Below are 10,533 nucleotides of genomic sequence, written 5' to 3' on the forward strand. Positions count from 1 at the left end.
AAGAGATAATTACCGCATCCGTGGCTTGTCGAGTAGGAATTGCTTCAATCCATTTTGTGAAGTAGTCTGTGGCTGTCAATATCCATCGATGCTGTCCTGATGATGCCGGATGAATTTCCTCGATGAAATCCAATCCCCACTACTGAAAAGGTGCGCTGACTTCAATTGGTTTGAGAGGCAAAGGCTGTAGTTTCTGCTTCCCTTCGAAAATTTGGCATTCATGACAATTCTTAACAGCCTTATATACATCTGAAAATAATGAAGGCCAATAATAACCTACCCTTAGAATCTTGTTCGCTGTGGTTTTCCAAAACAGATGGCCTCCACAGTCACCTCTATGAAAGTCTTCCACAACTCTTTTGGCTTCTTCCTCTACCAAACAATTCAATAACATTCCACCAGGATCTTTCCAATACAATGCAGGATTTAGTATGCAGAATTTTGTAGCTTTCAATTTCAGTGTTATACTTTTGTTTCTAGGCATTCCGGGAGGCGAAGACAAATGCTGAAGTACATATAAAATGTTAGCATACCAAGGAGAAGAAAGAAATATTTCAGATACCTGAACGGATGAATTCCCCTCATCTTCATCAGACATAGCAGCAATCAAATTTATGTCTAGAACTTGCAAATTCGTTTCAGCCATTAACTTGGCGAGTCCTTGACCTTTGATCAGCTGAGTTGGTTTAATCTCCACTTCATACTCTAATAAAGCAGCAATCCACTTACCCCACCTGCCTTCTGGATCTGCCTATACTAAAATATCTTTAACTGCTGCATTAGGAACATAAGCTAGAATTGTTGGAAATAATACTGAGACGGGGGGGGGGGGGGGGGGGGGGTGAATCAGTATTATCACATTAATAAAACTTTTTCATTTCCATAATCAGATTCATATATGCTATTTCCACAACTCCTTATGATTAAGTTAATTAATCTTCAATGAGTGCATTAGAACTTTATCAACCATATTATCAGTTAACAAATGCAGTAACATAGAATAGATCATCACACATAAGGCACACACATGAACACCATGATATAAGGTGGAAACCCAATGCGGGAGAAAACCACCTGCTGCAAGTCATCTCAATCTTCTTCTTAATAAGAAAATCTTTTTACAATATTTGTACTGGTGCAGTCTTATACCAGTACGGGAGCTACAACCCCCTTTGCTCTTGTACTAGCCGATCCATTTACTAGTATGCAGGCTGCTACCTGCTACAATGCTCCAAAGATCTCCCTTAGCTTTTGTACTAGCTTAGATACTAGTACGTAGGCGCTGGCCTACAATCTTCTCTCCTCCAGGTACCACGTTTCATCAATTTTCAGACTGGATACACTAAAGCACAGCACATATTCTGAAAGGCCACATTTCATCCAATTTTCATACTGGACCCAACAACAACTTTGAAGCTCATAATCAAACAACCTTCTGAATCACCCAATCACCAGATCCATACATATACAATGATATTATGAGAGTTATCAACCAGATCTAGTACATCAGATCACATGAAGATAAGTAATTTTAAACCGATCCATTCATCCAACAAAACTAAAGTTAATCATAATCATTCACTCAATCACTACTGTTATCTGAACATAATACCAGAACCAAACATCACTTCAACAACCCAGATCATAAAAATGATAAACAGAGATTTTAAGAGAAGTAAGCAGCTTCACCCATGTACTGCCTGCTTACAGTACGCACTCTGCTCAACTGCTCGCCTACTTACGTACGCACTGTAGTCAACTGCTCACCTGCTTACGTACGCACTGTACTCAACTGCTCACCTGCTTACCTACGCTCTATGTCCATTGAACTGCCTGCGAACCTCCGCACCTGTAACCCTTCTGTGCCTGCGTACCGGCGCACCTAAAACTCTTCGTCCCAGCATATGTACGCACTTTTCTTTCACTGTACCTGCATACCTTCGGGCATAGATGATTTCAAGACTTCAAGAATAACCCAAACAGTCAGATCTACAGATCTGATCATGCGTCGAAGAGATCTCAATCCATCAGTAGATTCACCTTATTTAGATCTAGACATTACTTCAAAGAGATCATAATATTTCAGATCTAGCTCTCATAAGATGTTCAACCCAAAAGCATACTCAAGCCAAATGATCTCCTTTGCTTTATATAGGCAAGCTCTTCCTCAAATCATGGATCAATACCACGGGCCAAAACCATAATAACACAATACCATCGACTAAATACCAAGGGTAAAACATAAGAAAACCCCACGTGTGCTTTTTCTTTTCCTTAAAATAAGGAACTGGGGGTACGCACCTCATGAACAGGATAACCACATGTATGTACGCACTTTATGTAACACCGGCTTGCGTGTACGCACCTTATGTAAGGTGTAACTGCGTACCCCTTATTTTCTTCAATATTTGATAGCTGATCATCAATCTCTGTTGCTGACTTGAAGTACTGTGATCTATCACCCGAATGGGTTGCCATCAAGGACAACACTTTAGCCATAATGCCAACAATCTCCCCCTTTGGACTTGATGGCAAAGCTTACTAAGCACTTGCCATTTGATTCCTTCGAGTTGTCCTGCATCTATGTATTATGTCACATCTGATATCTCTTCTGTAGATTCATCTGAATGTATATAAGTGAGATGATCTTCTATGAGAGGGTTGCCATCAAGTACAACATATGCATCATAATGCCAACAAGAATATGGGAATGCAATATATACACACGGAAATCTTTCAAGGTTTTTACAAGCGCAAGTTCTTGCTTCTCAATGATGTTATATTTCAATGCTCCATCTCTTATAATTCGATTGAAAAAAGCAATGGGCTTTTCAACACCTTCCCTCTTCTGCATTAATACAGCTGCCAAAGTGTGCTCAGAAGCAAATGAGAACAAAATAAAATCCTGAGTGTAGTCTGGGATGATCAAAATAGGAGCTGAAGAAAGAGCTAACTTCACTAAATTAAATGATTTCAATGCCTCTTCGGTCCACTTTACCTGACTGTCCTTTTTTAGCATGCTCGTGATTTCTCTAAGATGCTCTGCTAGATTTGGAATGAAGCGACGCAGAAAATTCAGTTTACTGTTGAAGGACTGTATTTCTTTCTTGTTCCGGGGCTGTTCAATTTGCTGAATGGCTTCAACACGTGCAGGGTCAATACGGATACCGTCTTTAGATATGATGTGGCCAAGAATTTTTCCCTCATCCATGACGAAAAGACTCTTTTTCGAATTCAGCGAAATGCCATATTTTCTGCAGTTTTGGAAAACAATTTTCAAATGATACAAATGTTCCTCATCAGAATTTGAAAACACGGTTAAGTCATCAAGATAAACAACTAAAAATAAATCTTTCTCGTTGGTGAAAGCCATGTCCATTGCGCGCTGAAAGGTGGCTCCTGCATTTTTCAAACCAAACGACATCTTTGCATAATGAAATGTTCCCCATGGAGTGGTGAATGTTGTCTTGTCATGATCATCTTCATGTACTAAAATCTGATTGTATCCTGAATAGCCGTCGAGTAGTGACATTCTTGATGCTCCAACTACTCGCTGCAATATATGGTCCATTTTGGGCAACGGATAATTGTCTTTTAAGGACACCTTATTCAAATTTTTGAAGTCAATACATAAATGGATCTCACTTGTTTTCTTCCTTACTGGTACCAAGTTTGATATCCAATCTGAAAATCGGATAGGCACAATGATTCCTGACTTATACAATCTGTTTACCTCTTTTTCAATTGATGGCAGTAGTTTCGGATTGATTCTTCTCAACTTTTGACGAAAAGGCTTCTGACTTAGCTTAATAGGAATAGTATGCTGAATGATATTTGTGTCATATGTCTTTAGATCTGAATAATCCCATGCAAAAACATTAAAACATAAAGACAACAATTTCACATAGTCTGCTTTCACCTTTGGTAACAATGACTTTGATAGGTTTACTCGCTTGGGATTCTCAGTTATCCCAATGTTTACCTCTTCAACACCTTTTTCAGTCGGTCTTAATGTCGATTTGTGGGCCACGTCATCTTGGTCGAACAGCTCCTCTAAAGGAATCAATCCCTTAGGAATAATGTTGTCTTTAAGTTCCAGCATGTCCATTTGATTTACTTGTATATTATCACTACCATCATCATGTTCAGTATCTATTGAGGTATCTTTGAACTTACCCTTATTTTGCAAAAACTGATTGATCTCCTCATCATCTTGAAAGACTTGCCAACATCGCTGATTGTCTGGGACGGTGGGACGATGCTTCACATGAATCTCAAACTTGTTGCTAGAATTCATCAGAATTTTTAAATTGCTTGCTGCCTTAGCAAGCCCATCAGCAACACCATTTTGTATGCGAGGCACACATGTCACGGTATGATCAGAAAATAACTTCAAAATATCTAAGACTGCATTTCGATATGCCCTCATACAAGGATGCTTGGCCTGAAACTCACCCTTAACTTGCTTTATCACCAACTCGGAATCACCATAGACTGCACTCTTCTTCGCTTTCAGCTTTCTAAGAATCTTAAGGCCAACAATGAGAGCCTCATATTCTGCCTCATTATTTGAACAGTCAAATGCTATTTTATAAGAACACACTCTCACCTTGCTTGGGACTTTGTCTTGAGCAGAAAAGGGACTTCGAATCCACACACCAATACCAGCACCCTCACTACCTACTGCGCCATCAAAATCCATGGTCCAAAGACCATCCTCATCTTCTTCCAAGTGTTGAAATTGTGTTAGCTCTGTTTTTTCTGTTTGCTGCCCCTTATCTTCAGCTGATTGCTCCATAGTAGTTGGCTTTTCTCTTCTTTCCTTTTGCAGAACTTCTCTGAAATTTTCAGTGATCTCTGGTATATCTTCCGCCTGAACTAACTAACTATCTAGATCATTAAAACTATCAACAAATAAAACAAATGACTCCAAATCTGTATGTACATAATTTACAGGATGATTGATTGGCTTCTCTTTGTTGGTTATCATGTATTTCATCTTTTGTTCTTGATATAGCTTTCTCATTTGACCGAAGACTGGAATTGTAGCATAAGAAAAGTCTAACTGTAGAGTACCCTTCAACTTAGCCCCCCAAGATCTTGAAAGTAGCATACCAAAACGTGGAGGAATGTCCGCCACAACCACATCCATCAAGACATTCTTCGCTGGGATTTGGTCTAAGCTAACAACCAAATCTTTGATGAGCCCGATACATCTTACACAGCTGGAATCAAATGAATACAAATCATGATATTTTCTTGTAATGTCTAACCCCAGTTTCTCCATGATCGCCTTTGGCATCAAATTGTGCGAAGCACCCGAATCGAACATAGCATTGTGCAAAACATATTCATGCAATCTGAAACTGATATAAAAGGGAGGAACATCACTTTCAGGGGACTCACCTTCCAATGCTCGCCCGGATATCAATTCTGGCTGATCATCTTCAACATTCACCGTGTCTAACATGGGATCAAAATTCAGAATTTTAGAGACTTGACCTCGGTAGCTGCTGTTTTTCATGATTTCAGTCAAAGGAATAGATACTTTTAATTTGGAAATTTCATTTTCCAAACTAAATGCTGAAACTTTGTCGACTTCTTTGACCGGAACTTCTCTCCTATCTTTGATTATATTTGCCTGATTTGTCCTTTCTGTTGCTGATATCTTGCTAGTTGTGGGATCAATTGTCTCCTTTCCTTTCTTCTGTGGTATCGGTGAATCCATCTTTGGTGCTGTAGCTTCTTTTCTTTTCTGAATCGGATTGATAGGCACATCTCGGTTTCTCAATGAATACTGCTTCTGTTGAGCGGACAAGGCATTCAAATATCCTCTTTGGTAATCATCTAACTCTGTTAGAGTCAGTCTAGTTATCCCTCCAGCAGAGATCAAAGCTCTTTTGCATTTCATGATTAGGTGTCCCATCAGTTTTGATCAGTTGCATTTCGTTAGGCATGCCATAACTCTGATGGAGTGGGTTGTGTCACTCATTCCCCTTGTGCTTGGCACTGCTAGTTCAAGCCTGTTTATTAAAATAAGTCTTCAAAGGTCATTTACAATCATGTTTTAAATTTTGAGGTCTTAGGTCTAGGGTTGAGTCAATTTTGTCTTGAAAAGTCTTGGAAGACCAGCAGGCCAGAGGGATGTCTTTGATAGATCATCACTTCAATAATTTTCATCATTGTACAGTTGAATTAGGACTTCTTTTCAAAACTCTGTTTTGAAGATAGGTCACCATCTCATTTTTGTAAAAAGTTGTCAAAATTTTCAGTTCTTCAATCGTTCAAGTGCAGCCTTGGTCTCCTTTGCCAGAGCATATCAGAGCTATCCCTACAAAAAAATTATCAGAGAAAATCATTATTTCAACCAATTTTAAAGGGGAAACCAAAAAGGTCAAAGCCTATTAATTTTCAAAAAGTGTCAACAACCAAACATAAGAAAATGGGTTTGGGTTAAGCAAAAATCAACAAGGAGTCTATATGAAGATATTTCTCCTCATTTGCAACCCATTCCACATTCCAAGAGCAAAGAGAATTGTTCTAAGGCGATTTTGTGGGTTTGTGGGCAAATCGGGCCGTTTCCAGGGCGCGCTACGCATCAGGTTTGGCGCGCTACGCATCAGGCAACAATTTGCAGTGTTATTTTACACAGGTGAGGCGCAACAGGAGCGCGCGGCGCGTTGGGTGAGGTGTGCTACGCATTGGAGTTTATGCCCAGAACTTTGCCTGAAACACATTCAAACACCTCTTCTCACGCATCAAATCACAGCATTTTGAGGAAAAGAAAAAGTCTACAGTCAATTTTGCACACAGTTGTATATCAGCATATATATATTTGAGCTACCTTGTTTTTAAAGAACATGTCAGAGACCGAGTCAGCTTATGAGCAGGATTATGATAGTGATTCTACACCAGAGGTAAGTGTGCCAAGGAGGTATCACAAAGGTGGCAAAGGTGGTCGGCATGTCAGGGAGGAGCCTACTTCTTTGGCTCAATTGCAAGCTTGTCCACTTGCAATGGACTGTTTTCGGTATCAATCATGTTTTGAATACTGTGAGCGGATCTCACAAATCCAGCATCATCGGGAACTAGTTCGTTTATTTGTTCTACATTTACAGGATGGTCATGTAAACCTTACCGGAGTGAATTTCACCTTGTCACCCGAGATTATTGCTCAGGCCACTGGGATACCAAATGTAGGGGAGGAATGGAGTAAACGCCAGCAGTTAGACAGATTTCACTATGAGCCATATATTAAGCCCGGATGTGTGAGACACTTGACTGCAGTTTTTCCTTTGAGATTCCTAAGGGATGAGTATGCACCATTGATGAAACTCATCATTCGATATTTCAGTTGCGAAGGCAGATTCTCACGTCTCTATGTGTACCATGTCCGTTTGTTGATGCATTTTACCAGTGTACGTATGATGAACATTCCATTTTTCATGTGTCACAACATAGAGAGGATGGTGCCTTTAGTACAAAGGAAAAGCCCAACACATCAGCATAAGAGAATCTATCATTATGCATTGATCAAAATTGTAGTGATGCATCAGTTGGCACAGCAGGGCATTACTTGGGAAGATTTCATCTCCCGTGATTACTTTGCACCATCACAGCCACCTCCCGAGATAGTTCATGATGAGGAAGGACCTTCACACCAGCCAGACATTCCCGAGACTGAGCATATAAGTGCTCCTCCATATGTGACATATCAGCGAGGTCACAGGGCATTATTTGCATCTACACGATGAGCACTATCTCCACCCAGGGTGGAAGGGTCTCATTGGCTTCATCGGCACAGCGAGTGTTATCTCCACCTTGTGTGGAAGGGGCCTCACTTTCGACAGCAGCACCGCAGGTACAAGATAAGGGCAAGAAGCCCAAGCATGAGGAGGGACCTTCAGGTGAGCCATCCGGTTTTGTTACTATTCATGATGAGACAACTTCAGAATCAGAGAAGACCCAATATATCAGGTATCTAGAGCAGCGGAATAAACAACTTGAGGACCAGCACATGATCATAGAGCTACAGAACATCCGTGAGAATCGCCAAGCTACCCAACATAGGCAAATTGAGTTCACCTCTTTAGAGCAACAAGTAAATGAGGATCGAGAGGCTAATCTCGAGAGGGTCAACATCTACTTGGAGGAACGGCTGAAACGGGCCGATAGAGATCATGCATTATTTAAACACATGGTTATGCATTACAAGGTCCAGAACCTGGTTTGCAAGGCACGAATTAGGAGTCTTAAGGCAAAATTGAGGAAAATGGTCAAGAAGCAAAAACGACAAAAGCAGCTTGATCGTCTTCGGATTTTGGCTGAAGCCTCTTTGATTGAGCATAGTACTTGATTAGGGACCCCCAGCCCAAATTTCAACAAGTTTGGGGAAAATTTTGTCAATTTTGAAATTTTTGTGTAAAAAATAGGTTTTTGGGCTCAACGCGTAGCGCGCCACGCGCTACCCTTAAAATTGGGAGGTCCAAATCACGAAAGGTTTGCATTTTTGAATTTTTCATGATGAAATACACCTGCTGAGCCACTGCCAAGGTATTTCATCAAGGTTTGGGTCCCCAAAAGGTCAAAAAACATGCAAAAAATGACCTCACTGCCCCTTTTCAGACACACAGGTAGCAGCCTTGGGAGAATGCACTTTTGGAGGGGCAAATAGACATCAAATTGGAAAATTCCACTTGGGTTGGAAAGTAGACTTCCAGGGCTTTCCAACAAGCCAACCTAAGCTTAATTTGGATGCCAGGAAGTGCCCCAAAAGCAGGTGGAAAGGCGCACTATGCATAGGGCTTAGGCGCGCTATGCATCAGGGTTTTTTGCAAAATTTTCATCTTCAGCTCAGGAAACGTAGCCAGTTTGACCAGTTTTGACTTGTGATGGGATTTTTCACCGTCCTTGATGTAATTAATGTAACTTTATGTTAACTTGACACTTATTTACCTGTTTTAGATGATTCATTCATAAAATAGCAAACATTTAATGAATGAATTGGTTTCCTAGCTTATAGAGGCAAGTTGTTTTGACTGCCTAGATTGTAGTGCTTTGTTTAGAATTGGTTGAAACAACTCCTAGGATGATGAGCTTGACCCCTAGAGACAAGGGAATGTGTTAGCTTGCCTATATTATGAATTTTCTTAGTCATTTTCAGGGTTGGACTCTTGGGAATAGCTTGATACACTATTGTACATATTTTATCTGCAATTTTCGCAAAGGATAGACCAGGGTTTTGCAGCACTATTTGGGATTCATGTGGCATTATGTGTTTATGGTGTGTTTCTCTCAGTACTTGTAAGTTGTGTATGTGTACCACTTTCCTTATTTAATCTTCTGTAATTAAACAAATGAAGTGTTAAGGTAGAATCCATAAATTTGCTATGCTCTGCCTTTAAGTTTGTTTAATTTTCCATGTTTTCTTCTGTTTAAGGAGAATCCTTGAGACTTCCTTGCTCGCCTTAGCTCCTCACCTGTCAGGACTATTCATTCACTCACTTCAAAGGCATCAAAACAATCTCCTATCTTGCCCCAAGTAGACCTCTGCAAAGGTTGTGCCTCATCCCCGCACCCAAAATTGCCTTTCCCTTGAATTCAACAAAACTTCAAAAAATAAATTCCATAATCCTTGTACTTCATACCTAGCCTAAAATTAGTCATAAATTCAATCATCTCGAGCCTCTTTGATTACCTTTTGCCGAGATTGACTGGAGAGAGCCCTCTCCTGTCCTCGTAGGGCTAGCTACGAGGCTGAGCTTGGTTTGATGTTGCCTCGAGTTTTGCCTTTCTCAGCCTGAGGCAAATTCGAACGCTAACAGAGTAAAATCTGGGATTCCTCTAACTAGCCAAAGGTATCCACTTTTCTTTGGCTCCTATGCCACAATAAAATTCTCACTTGGGATAACCTCAAAAAAAGGAATTTTTATGGCCCATCTATATGTCTCAGCTGTAAGAAACTAGAGGAATCAACTTTACATCTAATGCAGACTTGTCAAATAGCACGAAAGCTATGGGAAAATGTTAGCTTTCGCTACCAAAAAGAAGGCAGAGTTCATGGGGATATTAAAGCTACTGTTTGTAACTGGAGCCAAGCACCCTACCAAAGCAAACTCCTCAACACTCTTTGGCAGCTTATTCCTGGTCTACTGATGTGGAACATCTGGAAGGAGCGGAATCGCAGGGTTTTCAAGGACCAATCCATGTCTATAGAGCAGATCTGGACTAGGCTACACCAGAACATTAAAGAATCTCTATCCATTAAGCCCTGGTCCCAAGAAGACTTTCCAATGCTGCCGCAGGAACAATCCATCTGGGCCAACTGGAATATTCATCTGAATCAAAAGCCTACATTTAAAGGCAATCCTTCTCTGAGTGACCAAATCCCGACAAGATGGATTCCACCGCCCAGTAACATGATCCAACTCAATTTCGACGGAGCCTCAAAGGGCAATCCAGGAAAAGCAGGATTTGGGGGAGTCTTTAGAGATCATCATGGTACACCTTTACTGCTCTTTCTCGGATCAAAAG

The sequence above is a fragment of the Pinus tabuliformis genome, chromosome 4_1 (genome assembly GCF_031772625.1).
Source record: "Pinus tabuliformis cultivar Carrire ecotype Pingquan chromosome 4_1, CPIR1, whole genome shotgun sequence".
NCBI classification, from domain to species: Eukaryota; Viridiplantae; Streptophyta; class Pinopsida; order Pinales; family Pinaceae; genus Pinus; species Pinus tabuliformis.